Here is a 20,599-nt window from a genome sequence, read left to right as displayed (position 1 = left end):
TGTGTTGGCTATAATCCTTCCTTTGGCTTCCTACTTCTTGTTATTAGCTTAACCTTCCACCAAAGATCTCCTAATCAAGTGTTGTGTGTATAAAAATTTGAAAATGTGAGATGGTAAGGTGGTGGTGGGGTGGCCGGTTATATGAAGGGAGAAAGAGAGGTATAGGGTTGTGAGTTGAATGGTATAGGGTGTGCATGTGTCCAAGTGTGTAGCTTCCAAGTAATCTATCAATCATTGCATACCTATATGTAAGCTTTTCATTGGTGGGTTTGGGAGGTGGGTTGGGTTGTGTGTAAGTGGCGGCCGAGAGAGATGGGAGAGGGAGAGGGAGAGGTGGTTTTGAATAATGACATGTGATAATACCTAGGTGTTAAAGTTTAACGTATCTCGTAATTTATCTAGCCAAACGACTTCCGTTTCTAATAATTTTTATCAGACTTTGAGCGAAATTAGATTACAGTCAATGTCTGCCTAAAAACAAAATTTTCTGATAAACTTAATGTCGGGCTCTTACGGTGTCCTCTACTGGCTTTCGGTTACTTATTTTCTAATTTTTGCGATTCGAACCTTCTAAAATTAAGTTTATACACTATTAACATAAAATTTTATTTTTCGAGGTCATCTTGACACGTTTATGAATTTATCCGTTTTGAGATATTACCCGGTGTCAATCTGTACAGTGTCAGTACACGACAAAATTGAACTTTTTCGGGTTCCATATTTAAAATTCAACTAAAGTCAAAAACTTTGACTAAAAATATTATTCCTATGTATTTATTTTACTAATTAATACACGATTACGGTTAAGATAATTACCAGATTAGTCTAATTTTTGGCGGTTGTCGCATAGATCAAGCTAGTAGTTATGTAATTGTGTTTTTTTGAACGACTAATTTGGATCACTCACGGACCACTGGAGTATCGTTGTGCCACCAGTGGTACCACGCGATCATATCCACCACCAAGCCACGGATTCAGGAGGAAACTCAATATTTGAGAAAAACCTCCTCTTGTGAGATTCGAACCCAAGACCTTATGGTCACTAAGTCTTATCCCACCACCAAGTTATCATTGGACTAGAAGTCCTTTAGTATAATGTAATTGTGTTTAAACATTAAATATACATATTGCTTTTAATAAAAATACATATATTTTTATTCAAAAAAAAATTTCAGGCCTAACGGAGTATCGGACATGTGACCGTCGATCGCCCTACCACCCCCAAAGGCCGGCCCTGCTTACAATACAAAACTTCACAAGTTATATAAATTTTCATGTCAAGCATATACCTTTCTACTTCAAAATTGTTGTAAATCCTAATCATAATAGAGCCAAAAAATTTTCTTAGGAGGATCGAAAATTTTACACTAAAATAATACCCCCAAAAAAATCACAGGGGACAACCGGTCCCCATACCACAAGATAGGGATGAGCTCGGTATCGTACCGGTACTGAAAATGCCGATCCCGAAAATCGCAAATTTTTGGTACCGGTACTGGTATCGAAATGCTCGGTTCGGTACCGGTATTTAAGGTAAAATTCGGGAAATACAGGTATCGTACCATACCGTATCGGTACCAATACCGTACCGGTCCCGAAAACTCAAAACCTCGGTACCGGTACAAACCGATACCAGTACCAATCGATACCATACTGATTTTTCTCATCCCTACCGAAGAATCCACCTCTAATCCTATTATTAGTTTCATAAACAAAACTTTACACCTCATAAAGATAATTAGTTATTTTTGTTTAAATCGCAAAACAAACTGATCAATATGGTGTCAGCATTTATAACTCGATCTACCAATTTAGGAAAAAAAAAGAGAAAAAAAAAAGCAACTTTGAAAGACTACCGATAATCACTTTAGACAGCTTCACCAATTCAAACTAGACCATAAATAACCTGACAACAATGTCGTAGATAATTTCATTTCACGTGGTTGCTATATATATATATATATATATATATATGAACCTTGTAACACCTCCGTTTTTTCTCGACCGTTACACAACGCGCTAGCTTCAATTTATTGGTTCACAACCACCTCATAAAACACATTAAAAAATAAAAATATATTTTAGAGTAAACTGTAGTTTTTTGTTCATGTAGTTTGTTTGAATATGCGGTTTTAGTTCAATAGTTTGAAATTTGTCATGTTCGTCAATGTGGTTTCATTTCACTTGCAATTAAACCCGAAATCATTAATCCAGTTAAGTCTAGTCGTTAACCCATCAGCATGCCCTTCACGTGAGGGGCAGTTTTGCCCTTTTTCTCTTCAAATAAACCTCAGTTTTAATTCGCAAGCCCCATCACGCGAGGGGCTGAGGTGTATTTTGGGGGAAAAGGACAAAATTGCCACTCACGTGAATGACACGCTGATGGGTTTAACGACCGGTGTTAACAAACTTAGTGAATTCGGGTTTAATTGTAAGTGATAGATATGAAACCACAGGAACGAAAATCGTAAATTTAAAACTGCTGGACCAAAAACACATGTTTAAACAAAATCATAAAATCAAAAACCACAGTTCATTCTGTATTGTAAGTTAAATACTTCATGATTATTATTTGTTGGTGAGGTGTTGGTGAGACTAGCCCATCCACTATCAACAAGGAATAATACTGTTTTGGAGTGGTATATATATTATTGGAAATTGAAAATATATTTATTAAAAATAATATAAGCGGTATATATAGCGTCACTCAAACTAAGGTTCACCACATCACTTCCTTCAACCAACAAGATGTCTGAAGAAGAGGAATGGCTGCTTAGAGTGAATCAAATAAATGAGGGCATAGTTCTTCCAATGGTCATTAAAACCGCAATAGAACTTGATCTCTTCGAGATCATGACAAAGACTCCTGGTGCTCACTTCTCTTGTTTTGATCTTGCTTCTAGTCTTCCTAGACAAACCCATGAAACCCCAGCATTGATTGAAATATGGTATAATGCTGTGTAGTTTAGTGTGGTATGGTGGTGTAGTTTTACCTTTTTGTTTGTGTATGGTGTAGACATACACTATTTTATTATTTTATATGGCATGTTTGAAATTTGATATACTTCCTTTTTTCGTGTAATTGTATATTTATAATTACTTTATATTTTTTGAACTAATTAATGTAACAACATTACATACAATTGCTTTAAAAAATGATTAAAAAACACATTATTAATATATATATATATATATATATATATATATAATATTATAATTAAGAAGTTTGGGCCGCAAGGACCCTATTGGGTCACTTGGCGGCACCGTATTGTAAGAAGACATTTGTTTTTTTTTCTTTTAGTTCTGGTATCGTAACGAACGTGACGGAAACCGATCGAATTCACGTAGCCTCATCACACTTTGTTTTTGTTCCAATACCGTAACGAATGTTGCATAAACCCATTGTGCTGATTTTTTTTAGTTATGGTACCGAAAAGAACGTGATAGAAACCGGCTAAGTTTGAGTAGACTAACCACCTCTAGCCCAAGATCGACAATCGGCAGTTTTACCGATGCTCGAGTTTTACCGAACCGATGCTATCCCATTGGTCCACCTCAATTTTTATATATTTTTTTTATTTTTGGTTTTTTTCCCTCCTAATTCACGTAGACTCGTTGCGTTTTGTTTTAGTTCCAGTACCGTATCAAACGTAACAAAACCAACCGAATGCCGATATTGTTTTTTAGTTCCAGTATCGTAAACATCGTGACTGAAACCGACCGAATTTTCATAGATGACATCCACGCCCGGGTTCGACAACGGTCGGGTTTTACCAACGCTCGAGTTTTACCGAAACCGACTGAATTCGCCTCGACTTACTGCCTCAATGCCCAGGATCGACAAGGGTCTGGTTTTACCAACGCTCGAGTTTTACTGAAACCGAATGAATTCGCTTTGACTTACCGCCTCAATGCTTGATTTTACCACCGTCGGGTTTTACCAACCTGCCCGACGCTACGCGCCAAATAAAACAGTAGTTATTGTACATAATCGCAAAAAGATGGAGGCAAATCACCTAAAATATCATGATTACAAAACTATTATGTCACACCCCGACCAAAGGCGGCGGAACATGCCGAGGTGTAACGATTGTCCATAAGCACATGACACTAATTAAAGTGACAGTATTTAATAAACTCATTTCATTTCACAACATCGAAAATGTCACGTAACAATTATCCATAAAATAACCATAAACAAGATATCACAAAATATGGCAAGTTGATATTGTTCATTTTTACTAATATCCTAAGGTCTTTGATGTCGTTTTCTTCACAATCATAAATCAACCAAGATGCAAACCTGCAACATTTCATAAAATAAAGTTTGTCAACACAAAGGTCGGTGAGCAATTCATAAGTTTAATCATATTAGTATATAATAAAGATAGCCACAAAACTTGCATACGAAACGATAAATAAAAGTGGTAATTTGGATAAATAGATATCGCTAAACACATTAGCGACACCTAGCTATAAGGGGATGCCAAATAGTCTAGGATTTTATAGTTATCGTTAATTGCATTACGTTAACGACACCTTGCTATAAGGGGATGCCAAATAGTCTAGGATTTTATAGTTCCACCAACCAAAAGCGATAAACACATAGGCATATAAGCATAGAACACCAAATCGAACAATTATTTAGGTAAAGTATACAACTACGTTTGTGGTTTAAGATTCAAATATAAAGCATTTTTTTGAATAAGTATGAAATGTCACCCCCAAAATAAAAGATGGAGAATGGGGTATGAAGTACTCACCTTCAAGTGGTAAACTTGAAAGATGATAATTTGGAGATTTGTCGGAACGACGAGTTTAACGCACAATGCCTAAAAAGAAAAGAAGTCTTGAATTTAGAAAGGTTGTCTTGAAGGTCTTTAAACAAAATAAATGTTGAGAAATGTAAATAATTAAAGTTCAAGGTTTAAAATGTGACTATTTAAGAATTTATAATAATAACCCTTTAAAAATGTAAGTTTGCTCGAAACCGGGTTAAAGTATCTAACCTTAATATTTACTCAACCTATGTTAAGTAATAAGGTGGGTAAAATGCAAGAATGCAAATCCCTTTGGAATAAAGATACTAAAACGGGTTTTTTTATCGAGTGTTCGGGTTGTCGGTTCGGGTCTTGATAATTGGTCAAACCCAAAGTCAACATTCCAAAATATTGAATGTTATAAGATAACTCAATAAAATTTAATAAGACTTAACCAAGTATGTAGTTCCATTGTTTTAGAACTAACAACGCACGTTAAGCGAGTGTTTGGTTTTGTCGGTCCAAACTTTGTTATGAGATCAAGTTGGATCCAACATTTCCAAGTACTTAAGAAAATATTTAAAAATCAATTTGTAACTATTTTTAAAGAAATATATAAGTTTTGATGGCTAAAAAAAACACACACTTGTGTGTCTTAAGCGAGCAAGAATCGGTTTGGTTCGGTTTCCATCTCACAACAAGTTCATAGATAGTTTCCACATGTCCAAACACTAAAGAACTTGTATAATAATGTACAAATAAAAAAACACCAAAAGTTAACAATAAAGTCTTTAAACAAAAGTTCGGTTTTCGGTTCGGATCGTGTTTTGGGTTAAGACCGAGGTAAGATTTTATAAACCCATAACCATAGAATTTGTAAAAATGATTTTAGAAACTTAGATCTAACACTAAGTATGTTTAAACAAACAAACTAGTAACAAAGTTCGGTTTACGGTTTAGAGCTATTTACGGTTAAACCGAAGCATAGACTTTTAAAAACCCATAACCATGGAACTTGTAAACATGACCAACAAACTAAAATAAGCAATATTAATATGTATGAACAAGTTATATAGATGTATATATATCAAGGACACGAAGTCCTCCATGAAGCATTGCCTTATGGGGTCCGAAACCTCACCGACCGGAATCGGAGAAGTAACTACCAAAGGTAAACAAGGGGTGTATATTATATATATGTTGCACAACCATAAACAAGTATTAATAAGGCTACATAAACTAATTAAGATGAAATACCAAAATCCTTCAAGAACACTTAAGAAGATAACCTTGAATCTTTGATGTTTGAGAGAGTTTTTTTTTGGTGTTGTAGCAAGGGAAAATGAAGAGGAAAGGTGGTGTATATATAGGGTAATGTTGGTGGTCAAATAAGAGTTTTCATGCAAAATGGATCAAGACAAAAACACAAAACAAAAAAAAATAAATAAATAAATAAATAAATAAAAATACAAATAAAAATAGGATGTTTTCAAGACCCAACAAGTGTGAAACAATATTGTAACATAAATTCATCATTTTGATTATAACATAAGCTTCGGTTTACAAATCGGGTCGGTTTACATAATAAACAAATACAAAAACGAATACAAACAAGACCAGAAATTGACGAATGTCACAGTATCCCATACTTTAGGAAATTTCGTTCCGAAATTAAGACGAAGACGATGCTGCGAACAAATGTGGATACTTCTCTTTCATTTTGTCTTCTCGCTCCCAAGTGAATTCCGCGCCGCGCCGTGATTCCCATCGAACTTTGACTAACCGAATACGGCTACGCTTGGTTCTCTTCTCGTTGCGATCCATGATCACAACGGGTCGTTCAACCAAGACCATCGACTCATCGACATGTACTTCTTCGAGAGGTATATGGAGATTACCCTCGGCTAAGCACCTTTTAAGATTTGAAACATGAAATGTTGGATGAACACCGGTATGTTCTTTCGGTAGTTCGAGTCGATAAGCTACTTTTCCAACACGCTCAAGGATTTTAAAAGGACCAACGAAACGAGGAGCTAGTTTACCCTTCTTTCCGAAACGGGCTACCCCCTTCCAAGAAGATACTTTTAGAAGGACAAGATCGCCAACATTAAATTCGATCGGTTTTCGCCGTTTGTCAGCGTAACTCTTTTGACGACATCTAGCGGCTAGGAGGTTCTTACGAATTCGATCAATAACGTCGGTGGCTTCTTGAACCATTTCGGGTCCCGTGATTTGAGCTTCACCGACTTCGTTCCAACTTATCGGAGAACGACATTTACGACCGTAAAGAGCTTCGAAAGGAGCCATCTCAATGCTCGAATGGTAGCTATTGTTATAAGAAAACTCAATGAACGGAATGTGAGAATCCCAATTCCCACCAAAATCAAGAACACATGCTCGTAGCATATCCTTGAGAGTTTGTATTGTACGTTCGGATTGACCATCCGTTTGAGGATGATAAGCGGTGCTAAGATCGAGACGTGTTCCCAAAACTTCTTGAAGTGAACGCCAAAAATGAGAGGTATAACGAGCATCACGGTCAGAGATAATAGTCAATGGTAAACCGTGTTGGCACACGATTTCTCGAACATAGATTTGAGCAAGCTGCTCGACAGAATACTTCTCGCGGATCGGAATGAAATGAGCAAATTTGGTCAAACGATCGATGATCACCCAAATGCTATCGTTGCCCTTTTGGGTGTTGGGTAATTTAGTGATAAAGTCCATAGCAATGTCTTCCCATTTCCAAACGCAAATCGGTGGTTGCTCGAGTAGACCAAAAGGTCTTTGATGTTCGGCTTTAACTTTTGAGCAAGTAAGACATTTATATACGAATAACGATACGTCCTTTTTCATACCCGGCCACCAAAAGGTAGCACGAAGATCGAAATACATCTTATCTGCACCGGGATGAACGGAATACCGCGAATTGTGAGCTTCGTCGAGTATACAAGTACGAAGGTCATCGCGATTTGGAACCCACAAACGATTGAGAAAGTACAAAAGACCATCGGGTTTGGTTTCGAGTTGAAGTTCGGCTCCACATGACATTTCGTCATACATGTTACCTTCTTCAACGGAGGTACGTTGAGCTTGGAAGATTCGAATTTGATGATCGGTTTGAATGACAACACTTAGAAGCAGAACAGATTTAACATTAACCTTTCGACTTAGGGCGTCGGCGACAACATTCGCTTTACCGGGATGGTAACAAATTTCGCAATCGTAATCACTAAGTACTTCGGCCCATCGTCGTTGTCTCATATTGAGATCTTTTTGGTCAAAAATGTGTTGAAGGCTTTTATGATCGGTAAAAACCACACATTTCGTACCATAAAGGTAATGTCTCCAGATTTTGAGAGCGAAAACAACGGCACCAAGTTCGAGATCATGAGTCGTGTAGTTCTTCTTGTTGACCTTAAGTTGCCTTGAAGCGTAAGCGATGACTTGACCTCGTTGCATGAGGACACAACCAAGACCTTGATGAGAGGCATCGCAAAATATCACGAAATCGTCGTTTCCATCGGGAAGGGTTAAAATGGGAGCATTGCAAAGCATGTCCTTGAGAGTACAAAAGGCTTTTTCTTGCTTCGAACCCCAATCAAATTGTTTTCCCTTATGAGTGAAGGAGGTAAGAGGCAAAGAGATCTTGGAAAAGTTTCGAATGAAACGTCGACAATATTCGGCTAAACCGAGGAAGGATCGAATTTCCGTGGGAGTCGTTGGAGTTTTCCAATCCTTAACGGCCTCAATTTTATCGGGATTAACATGAATACCTTTGTTGTTTACGATATGTCCCAAAAATTGAACTTGCTCCAGCCAAAATTCGCATTTGGAGAACTTGGCATAAAGTCGTTCGTTTCTAAGAAGTTCGAGAATGGAACGCAAATGATGCTCATGTTTGGCTTTGGATTTGGAAAAGATGAGAATGTCATCAATAAAGACAATAACGAATTTATCGAGGAATGGTTTGCAAACGCGGTTCATGAGGTCCATAAACACCGCAGGTGCATTTGTTAACCCGAAAGGCATAACCAAAAATTCTAAATGTCCATATCGAGTACGGAAAGCGGTTTTTGGAATGTCTTCTTCGCGAACACGCAATTGATGATAACCTGATCGAAGATCGATTTTGGAGAAGCAAGTTGCGCCTTGAAGTTGGTCGAATAGGTCGTCGATTCGTGGCAAGGGATAACAATTTTTAATGGTGAGTTTGTTAAGTTCCCTATAATCGATGCACATACGAAATGAACCATCCTTCTTTTTCACGAAGAGAACAGGAGCGCCCCAAGGAGAAGAGTTAGGACGAATGAAACCTTTATTGGAAAGTTCTTCGAGTTGGTTCGATAATTCTTGCATTTCTGACGGGGCTAAACGGTAAGGAGCCTTGGCCACAGGCATCGTGCCGGGCACAAGATCGATTCGAAATTCAATCGGACGAACGGGTGGAAGGCCGGTGACATCGTCGGGAAAGACATCGAGGAAATCACGAACAATAGAAATATCTTGGATTTTCCTTTCCTTTTTGTCTTTTGTCGCCAAGAGAGCCAGGAGCGGAGCATACTTTTGGCGTAAGTATTTTTGCGATTGAGAGCATGACATGAGATTAAGCCTTCTCGAAGTAGCTTTTCCGAAGACCTTAAGGATTTTACCGTTAACAAGCGGAATGCGAATGAATTTATCGAAGCAAACAACTTCGGCACGGTGCAAAGATAACCAATCCATGCCTACTATGACATCGAAACTTCCCATTTGCATCGGGATGAGATCGATGGAGAATTTATGGTTAGCAAGAACGAGAGTACAATCGCAGACGACAGAATTTATGGTGATGGAGTTCCCATTGGCGACTTCAACAGAAAACGACCGGGAAAGCTTGGTTCGAGACACGGCAATTTTTGACTCAAATTTCAAAGAAATTAAACTTCAATCGGCACCCATATCAAATAAAATGGAAGCCAAATGTTCGTCCACTAAAAACATACCGTTCACAACATCGTTTGCCGCTTGAGCTTGATTAACATTCATCATGAAAGCTCGTCCTTGATTGCCTTGGTTGACTTGAGGTGCTTGCGGTGGTGGAGGAGGTGGTGCTTGTATGGCTTGGATGGGTTGGATGAGTGGTGCATTGTGTTGGGAAAGTTGAGGTTGGTAGGTTTGAACTTGGTAAGCTTGAGTTTGGTAGTAAGGTGCGGTCATGGTTTGGTTAGTAAGGATGAGGCGAGAACAATTGTTGCGGAAATGGTTAGGGTCACCGCAATTGTAGCAAGCTCGGGGTTGTTGAGGTTGGTTTGGTGGGTAAGGTGCATATCGGTGTTGAGTATTTTGGGGAAAAGTTCTTGGTTGGTTTGGTTGGTTAGGTTGGGTTCGTTGTGCGGATCGGCATGTGGTGTTGAGATGACCAAGTCGGTTACAAATGGTACAATGGCGACAAGGCATGTTTGGTGGGTGATGGAGTTGGCAAATGTTGTATAGTGGGGCGGTACCGGTATAGGGTTTTCGGGTTTGGGGTGGAATTTGGGTTTGTTGTTGAGGTTGGGGTTGGGTAACGGCATAGTTTCGGTAGTTGGTTTTGGGTTTCTTCTTGTTGTTGTTATTGTTGTGACGGGAAGAGTTGGAGTAGTTAATGGCTTGTGGTGCGGGTTCAACCTTGGCTTGTGGTGCGGGCTCGGGTTTGGCTTTTTCGTTTGGTTTCTTGAGGGTTAGGGTACCCGCTTTCACATGATTCTCCGATAGCGCACCGGCTGGAGTAATGGCATCCTCAAGATTCACGGGTTTGCTACTCATGACTGAGTCCCGGATTTGCATAGGTAAACCCCCAATGTATTTGTCAAGCTCACACTCAGCCGGGGTAACCAAATGAGGGACGAGAATGCTCAACTCATGGAAACGGAGTGAGTAAGCGGCGTTATCACCACTATCTTGCTTGAGGTTCCAAAATTCATCCTCATGCTTTTGAAGTTCGTGTTTGGGACAAAACTTCTTCATCATGAGTGCCTTGAGGTCGGACCATGGAAGAGCCATAGCCATTTCCGACCCTTGGAGATGCATGACACTACCCCACCTGTTAGAGCAGTTTTTCTAAACATGCTTAAAGCGAAATTTGTCTTTTTCGCTTCGGGGCACTCCCTATATCTAAACACATTCTCCATAGACTTGAACCATTGCAACAAGGTAGTCGCACAGTTCGTACCCCAGAATTTGGTTGGGTTGGCACTAGTAAATTGCTTATATGGGTAGGATACGGGTTTGGGTTCAACGGGTGCAACAACGGGTGGAGGAGGTTGGGTAGCTTGGATTTGACTTACGAGTTCGGGAATCACAGCGGCCATTTTCTTGACCATAAAAGTAGTCATACGTCGGTTGGTGCTCTTGCGCGGTCTTAGTGGAGGTATGCTAAAAGATTATAAAGAAATGGAATAAGTTTTAGGTAAAAAGAAATGGATATGAGAGTGTATAAAATAAGAATAAGGTGAAGTTAAATTTTCTTTTTGATTGTGAATCCTAAAGTTAGTGAGGAGTAGATGTTAGTGTTAGATAAAATATAAATCTTTGTATATAAACAACAAACCGGAAACAATCGTAAATGATTATGAGATTTTGAGGGGTTAAAGCTTAAAAATTTGAGATTTTGAGGTTTATAGAGTCGAAAAAATCGTACATGAACCACCATGATTTGATATTCCAACTCAAAAATTTTTTTTTTATAAAACACAACGTTGGAGTCTAAACATGTGCACGAATTACCGCAATTTTTTTCATGTTTTCGACTCAAATAACGATAATAACACCATAAATCGGGATACAACGTCATGTCAAAGCACTAGTCCACGAATCACCATAGTTCTATTGTTTTGACACCGAAAAATTAGGATGGCGACCGGAATGCTCGCATTCGACTACTTAAAGTATTGACATGTATAACATGGTTTGTGGCCTAGAAAACGAGCACTATAATCCCACCATTCCAGGTAAGTAAATCATCTTCGATTCTTGGAATCTTTTTGTCAAATGGTAGTTTTATAATGTCTCGCTTCCTATGAGGGCTACGAACCCGGTATAAATGCAACTTTTAAGGGATTATAAACAACGAGATCTAAGTTAATCTTGTAATCCATAAAACACAATGAAAATCTACTTTTTGCGTTTTAAGGTAAGGATACCTTGGAAATACTATGAAAGTGTGTGTATGTGAACATTTGGGATATTGGTGAATTTTAAACAAGTTTATAAAGAATATGCGATATGAACAATCAAAATAGAGTAAACACGTATGACCACACGTATAGGACCCTAAGCATAACAATACTAGGTCGTTACGTCTAACCACCTATCCTATTGTCACGGCTCTGATACCAATCTGTAGCACCTCGACCAAAGGCGGCAGAACATGCCGAGGTGTAACGATTGTCCATAAGCACATGACACTAATTAAAGTGACAGTATTTAATAAACTCATTTCATTTCACAACATCGAAAATGTCACGTAACAATTATCCATAAAATAACCATAAACAAGATATCACAAAATATGGCAAGTTGATATTGTTCATTTTTACTAATATCCTAAGGTCTTTGATGTCGTTTTCTTCACAATCATAAATCAACCAAGATGCAAACCTGCAACATTTCATAAAATAAAGTTTGTCAACACAAAGGTCGGTGAGCAATTCATAAGTTTAATCATATTAGTATATAATAAAGATAGCCACAAAACTTGCATACGAAACGATAAATAAAAGTGGTAATTTGGATAAATAGATATCGCTAAACACATTAGCGACACCTAGCTATAAGGGGATGCCAAATAGTCTAGGATTTTATAGTTATCGTTAATTGCATTACGTTAACGACACCTTGCTATAAGGGGATGCCAAATAGTCTAGGATTTTATAGTTCCACCAACCAAAAGCGATAAACACATAGGCATATAAGCATAGAACACCAAATCGAACAATTATTTAGGTAAAGTATACAACTACGTTTGTGGTTTAAGATTCAAATATAAAGCATTTTTTTGAATAAGTATGAAATGTCACCCCCAAAATAAAAGATGGAGAATGGGGTATGAAGTACTCACCTTCAAGTGGTAAACTTGAAAGATGATAATTTGGAGATTTGTCGGAACGACGAGTTTAACGCACAATGCCTAAAAAGAAAAGAAGTCTTGAATTTAGAAAGGTTGTCTTGAAGGTCTTTAAACAAAATAAATGTTGAGAAATGTAAATAATTAAAGTTCAAGGTTTAAAATGTGACTATTTAAGAATTTATAATAATAACCCTTTAAAAATGTAAGTTTGCTCGAAACCGGGTTAAAGTATCTAACCTTAATATTTACTCAACCTATGTTAAGTAATAAGGTGGGTAAAATGCAAGAATGCAAATCCCTTTGGAATAAAGATACTAAAACGGGTTTTTTTTATCGAGTGTTCGGGTTGTCGGTTCGGGTCTTGATAATTGGTCAAACCCAAAGTCAACTTTCCAAAATATTGAATGTTATGAGATAACTCAATAAAATTTAATAAGACTTAACCAAGTATGTAGTTCCATTGTTTTAGAACTAACAACGCACGTTAAGTGAATGTTCGGTTTTGTCGGTCCAAACTTTGTTTTGAGATCAAGTTGGATCCAACATTTCCAAGTACTTAAGAAAATATTTAAAATCAATTTGTAACTATTTTTAAAGAAATATACAAGTCTTGATGGCTAAAAAAAACACACTTGTGTGTCTTAAGCGAGCAAAAATCGGTTTGGTTCGGTTTCCATCTCACAACAAGTTCATAAATGGTTTCCACATGTCCAAACACTAAAGAACTTGTATAATAATGTACAAATAAAAAAATACCAAAAGTTAACAATAAAGTCTTTAAACAAAAGTTCGGTTTTCGGTTCGGATCGTGTTTCGGGTTAAGACCGAGGTAAGATTCTACAAACCCATAACCATAGAATTTGTAAAAATGATTTTAGAAACTTAGATCTAACACTAAGTATGTTTAAACAAACAAAACTAGTAACAAAGTTTGGTTTACGGTTTAGAGCTATTTACGGTTAAACCGAAGCATAGACTTTTAAAAACCCATAACCATGGAACTTGTAAACATGACCAACAAACTAAAATAAGCAAGATTAATATGTATGAACAAGTTATATTGATGTATATATATCAAGGACACGAAGTCCTCCATGAAGCCTTGCCTTATGGGGTCCGAAACCTCATCGACCGGAATCGGAGAAGTAACTACCAAAGGTAAACAAGGGGTGTATATTATATATATGTTGCACAACCATAAACAAGTATTAATAATGCTACATAAACTAATTAAGATGAAAGACCAAAATCCTTCAAGAACACTTAAGAAGATAACCTTGAATCTTTGATGTCTGAGAGAGTTTTTTTTTTTGGAGTTGTAGCAAGGGAAAATGAAGAGGAAAGGTGGTGTATATATAGGGTAATGTTGGTGGTCAAACATGAGTGTGAGACACAAGAGTTTTCATACAAAATGGATCAAGACAAAAACACAAAAAAATAAATAAATAAATAATAAATAAATAAATAAATAAATAAAAATACAAATAAAAATAGGATGTTTTCAAAACCCAACAAGTGTGAAACAATATTGTAACATAAATCCATCATTTTGATTATAACATAAGCTTCGGTTTACAAATCGGGTCGGTTTACATAATAAACAAATACAAAAACGAATACAAACAAGACCCGAAATTGACGAATGTCACATATTATGGGTACAGTGTTATCCAACCATTTCAAACTACAGTATTTTAAATCCAAGTATGGCTTCTAAATGCTTGATTATTTTTACCTATGATTTTACTTTTCTACCAAATATTTTTAATTTTCTGCACCAAATCTGTTTTAGATAAAAAAAATTTTAGTGAGTTGCTAATGGTTTTATTAATTAAAAGTTTAAATTGCTTGGTATGTTTCTTTTATAGCTATATGTTATATAATAATACAATATATTACCTATATAACCTTTATCAATGAAATATTTATTTAAATTGACCCGTTTATTTGGAGTAGGTTTCACCTCAAAGATGCAATTATTGAGGGTGGGGTCCCATTTGACAAAGCTCATGGGCTAAATGCATTTGAGTAATCTGTAAAAGACAATCGATTCAATGAGGTGTTTAACAAATGTATGTATGATAACACAAGAATAGTGATGAAGATGATACTTGAAAAGTATAAGGGATTTGAAGAGGTCAAAGAGTTGGCAGATGTTGGTGGTGGTTTAGGTGCTAATCTTGAGCTTATTGTTTCAAAGTACCCTAATATTGGGGGGATCAACTTTGACCTACCCCATGTCATCAAGGATGCACCTCGTTATCAAGGTATATGCTTAATTTCATAAACGCATACACTTCATTGTATTATATATCATTAATAGACCGTAACCATTCAAACTTATGAGGATACTCTATGCTTTTTGTATCTATATGATTTTACTTGGTTTTGTTTTGTGAAGATAGCTGTCCTAACATTTCTTGAATTTTATATTTGTATATACATATGTATATGGTTTTGTTTTGTTTCCTGAAGAAAGTGGCCCTGATTCCTAATGTGAAATAATTGTTGGATTATCAAAGCAAACATGAATTTTTGTATCTATATGATTTTACTTGGTTTTGTTTTGTGAAGATAGCTGTCCTAACATTTCTTGAATTTTATATTTGTATATACATATGTATATGGTTTTGTTTTGTTTCCTGAAGAAAGTGGCCCTGATTCCTAATGTGAAATAATTGTTGGATTATCAAAGCAAACATGAATTTTTGTATAATGAATTATTGTTTTCCTTATCAAACTCATGCAATTTCCTTATCAAGAATACGCAAGGGATTTTTTTTATCATGGACTTAAAGATGAATAGATATATTCTGCTAGCATATGCATCACTAAACTTTGGCATCCCAAACTCATGCAATTTATATGTTGTTATTGTAGTTTAGTTATATACATTGCTACTTAAAACCATGATATATATCGTGGAGTTTGCTATGAGTTGAAATAATTTCTTTTCTTACAATCCGTTCTGAATAGTCTAGCGTACATGACCCATTGACCCATTAAAACATTATCCTTTGACCCCCGCAAACTAAAAATCCTGGATCCAACAGTAAATACGCCCATCCCTTTAAAATAAACTCCCACATGTGATCTCTAATCCTTGTCAGGTCTTGTTACTTGATTATTAATAACTGGTTACAGTTGTTACCGATGCTCGTAGTTTGTTGGGATATATTCCTTTTATCAAAGGATCTAATGATAGTTGGTTGATTCTCTTCACTAGGTGTGGAGCATGTGAGAGGAGGCATGTTCAAAAGTGTTCCTAAAGGAGATGTTATTTTCATGAAGGTTGGCACATAATAAACTTCTTTTTTGTTTAATTTTTTTAATAACTCTAGTGATTTATTTCCCTTTAGTGGATACTTCATGACTAGGGTGACACTTGTTGGCTCAAGCTTCTAAAGAACTGTTGGGCGGCATTGTCGGATTGTGGTAAGGTGGTGGCATGTTCAAAAGTGTTCCTAAAGGAGATGTTATTTTCATGAAGGTTGGCACATAATAAACTTCTTTTTTGTTTAATTTTTTTTAATAACTCTAGTGATTTATTTCCTTTTAGTGGATACTTCATGACTAGGGTGACACTTGTTGTCTCAAGCTTCTAAAGAACTGTTGGGCGGCATTGTCGGATTGTGGTAAGGTGGTGGTAGTGGAATCAGTTGTTCCCGACCCTGAAAGTGATATAAGCTGTAGTGATGAAGCTTCTAAGACCGTCATCGGTGGTGATATGATAATGTTGATTGCTAACCCTGGCGGCAAAGAGCGAACCACAAAAGAATTCAACGTATTGGCCAAAGAGGCTGGATTCACTTCTATGAAAATTATCTGTAGGGTCTCTACTTTTTGGGTCATGGAATTTTACAAGAATATCTAAACTTTTTTGAATGTAATAGCTGTGTAATAGGATTTGAAGTTTGGACTTAATCTTTAAGTTCTTTCTATATGACAATAAACAAAAACATTGCCTTCATCTCTGTTAGTCACCTAAAAGTGACCAAATTAATGAGTTCGATCTGAAATGAGTAAAGGATATAACCTTGGGATTGAGCTAATTTGAAAGTTACTTCTTATATTGTATACTATGGTTTATAAAGGTATCAATCTTTATAAATATAGATTGTCTATAGAGAATTACATTAAGTGGGAGTGGGCTATATATCTCACTAACATAACACGCACATGCACATAAAAAAAACATAAATAAAACTGATAAGTGCAACAAACTATAGTAAACCCTCAATAAATTAAAAATATTGGGAATGAGATATTTTATCAATTTAGTGAGATATTATTATATCGATAAATTAATAATTTATTTATTAATTTAAAGAGGTTTTACGTATGACCTTTAAATTTCTAAGTACACTGTACATTCATAAATTAATTGAATTTGTTAAGTTTATTGTTTTTAATAAATAAAAAGTTAGTTCATGACATCAAAATGTAAATTACAAAAACAAGTTTCAAAACACATTTCTTCATGTACATTAAATATTGTTAGAAATTGATCATTATAAAATGTCCATTGAATTATTTTTAATATCACATCAACTATGGCTCCTAATCTAAAAGGTGTTTAAAATCAATCATGACCAATCAATAACGAAAACTGTTATGCGAGTATAAGAGAGATCACCAAGGATGCACTCAACAAGATTTGGAATCTTGTAGTAATTTATTAATTTATAGTTTCGTTAGGACCAGTATATACACTAAAATTTCAAAAAAGTTATTATCTAATTATTTTATTGATTAGGGGTCCAATTTTGCATTGGTCCCAGGTTGAGACTAAACAAATTATTAATTTAATCGTAGTTATTAATTTATTAAGTATTAAATTATACATATTTTACTATATGTTGGATATTTTACATAAACTTTTGGTGTGTTAGTGTCGTAATAAGGAAAGATGAAGAGAGAGCTGATCTTGAGCGGGCTTTTATTTGCAAAAGTTTTGTTGGACCATAACTTTATAAGCCCAAAACAAAGCAAAGCCTCGAACTCCCAAGTAGAGATGCACAAAATCGGTTTTCTTTCTTTCCTTTTTTTTGTTGCAAACATAATTGATTTTAAAACCAAATCGGTTTGGTTTTTGCATATTGCAAACCGGTTTGGGTCACACCGATTCAGTTTAGAAACCGATTTAAGCATAGAAGTAGCCAAATGGTCCAGACCGGTTCGGGTCGATTTTAAACTGGTTTCAACCGGTTTGATTGAAAAAAAAATACCAAAACCACTATACAAACCGGAGGTTTGATTTGGTTGGAGAACCGGTGGTAGAAACCGGTTTGAGAAACGAACATTCCGATTAACGGTTCCGAACCGGCTTTATTATGCACCTCTACTCCCAAGTTGAACATCCAGATTTCTCAAATGTCTTAGGAAATGAAACACGAAAGTTGTTCTTCAATACTAACTTTGGTATTAAGAATCAAAGTTGTTGATCAGAATCAACTTTGTTTTTAGTATGTTGATCAGAATCAACTTTGTTTTCAGTATAAAAACTGTGGTCACTGCATTGGTTATGACAATTATAACATTAACTATCACGACATTTTGAAAAGGGTTGCGAAAGTTAATCGCATCTTTAAATCCCCTATATGAGGAAATCATATGGCCTGATTTAATAATCGAATTTACACGTTCCAATTTCACATACTAGATCCTCTAGTTCTAATGAAATTTCTGGCTTGTCTGATTAGAGACTTCATATAAATAAAATACTTTAATCTGAAAGTCAATCAAAATCTAAAAAACACAAAAGATTGACTTTTCATATAGTCAAATGAACATACCTTTTTATCTCGTAATACCGATTCATTTATTTGGAGCATTGACTATTTACAGAAGGTTAATTATCATCTCTAAAAAGATTTATAAATATTTAATATTCAAATATTTTCAATATTTATTTATATTGAGTATGATGTGTCATATATATATATAATTACATTATAATGTATATAGGCACATTTTCAACTCCTCCATTCTCTCTCCTTAAGACACTGTAAAATTAAATATACATTAACGCTCCAGCAAAGACCTAATGCATGTTACCGATCTTACTCCGGTGACCATCAATTTCACTTCGGTTACGTAATGTAATAAGACGGTCCAAGCAATCAGTTCCGTTCTTTAGACATGTCAAGATGAATGCGAACCACCAGTGTCACTTTATAAGCCTACTTTCCGTTTCAATCCCTACACCTTTCAGGTAGCAACACCTATTTCACCTCCCAATTGTCGTTCATTTGACCTCTAATCGCTTTCTTCTAAAACTGTCATTATCCAGGTATTCAATTTCGCATCAAATTCACGTTCTAAATTACCAAATTGTATCAATTGTATACATGATTTCATGGTTCGTAATTTCAACAATAAATTGTAATATTTTTTATTTTTATTTTTTTTGCGACTTAATTTCAATAGCGGTGGTAAATTGCTATGCATTCATTTGCTATGATTATGATGTGGGGCTTTAGCCTAAAGAGCGTTGGCGGGTAAAGTTTGGCAAATTGCGGTAATAAGGCTATGGATGGAGAAGACTAGATGACTATGTAAGTTCATTTTTTTTTAAGTTTTCATTTTTTTTCACTTTGTAATATAAATATTATTTGCTTTCACTTTGAATGTATATGTAAGTTCATTTTTTTTTAAGTTTTCATTTTTTTTTGTCAGGGTCATCACCACACGCCCGAAACTAGATGACTATGTCTTTATGATTAACAAAGTGTTAGCAAGTTAAGGACTTCTACAAACAAGATATCGGTTTATTCGATACTTTTTGCTTTATTTGATTAGATTTATTCGGTTCATTTCCCGCTTAAACCGGTTATAATTTGGTTATTTAATTAAACCGGGCACAAAGATTTGTGGAACCAGTCACCGAACAGAACTGAATTCACAATATGGATACGATTAGAAATCGATCGGATAACCGAATTTACCATTTGGTTCGGTTTTTTTCAAGTTCGATTTTTGCATTTTTTTGGTTTTTTTGCACAACTCTTCGTTTAACTCGCGACCTCAGCTCGATAATTAATATATAACACAATATATTATTTTTACTTATTATCACAATTTTATATACAATAATAACGTACCATAACGAACCAAGCCCCTAACGACCCTCGTTGCGACCCTAAATATCTATGATCTTATATTATTCAAAACCAAGTTTACCCGCCGCTAGGTGGACTATATACCAGGACTTTTTAGTCATCTAATCTCTTGCCATTTTAAATAAAACTCAGATCGACGTGCCACAAACCAAATTCCCATTCTATCCCCGCTGCAACACGCAACCGTCTTAAAAATGTATCAATTTAACTCAGGGGCAATACATGTTATAGCCAGTATAGTTTGTTGAAACGGGTTGTTTTTTTAAAGTACCATAATAGACCGTTATATTTTCTTATAATTCTAAGCATTGGTTCATATATTTATCTTAGAAACAACCTATCATAGTTTACTTTTTTTTTCAACTTTCACATCTTTAGTATAGTGGAATTGGTTGCAATTGCTGACCTTTTGATGGTTAAAACAAGAAGAATAATCAATAGTGGTAAAAAGTTTTGGAATAACATAAATACCAGAGAATGCATTATTTGAATATTAATTAAATTAGTTCATATTTATAAATATTAGATTTATGTTGTTTTCATTAGAGTTTATTTATAATATTTGTTAGTAATTAAAACTTAGTTAAGTGTACATTGTTGTTATTGGTAAAATTATTATTAATAGTATT

At 35.5% G+C, this 20,599-nt stretch overlaps 1 pseudogene; it reads left to right on the top strand.

Annotated features, from left to right (window-relative positions):
* Window positions 1-2,748: 2,748 nt before the first annotated feature.
* Window positions 2,749-16,723, top strand: LOC143637386 (caffeic acid 3-O-methyltransferase-like; annotated as a pseudogene).
* Window positions 16,724-20,599: the final 3,876 nt, after the last annotated feature.

Source organism: Bidens hawaiensis, unplaced genomic scaffold (genome assembly GCF_021521415.1).
Source record: "Bidens hawaiensis isolate Kalapana, Puna unplaced genomic scaffold, B.hawaiensis_p1.1 tig00008259_1, whole genome shotgun sequence".
NCBI classification, from domain to species: domain Eukaryota; kingdom Viridiplantae; phylum Streptophyta; class Magnoliopsida; order Asterales; family Asteraceae; genus Bidens; species Bidens hawaiensis.
This window is presented reverse-complemented; position numbering and strand designations above follow the sequence as displayed.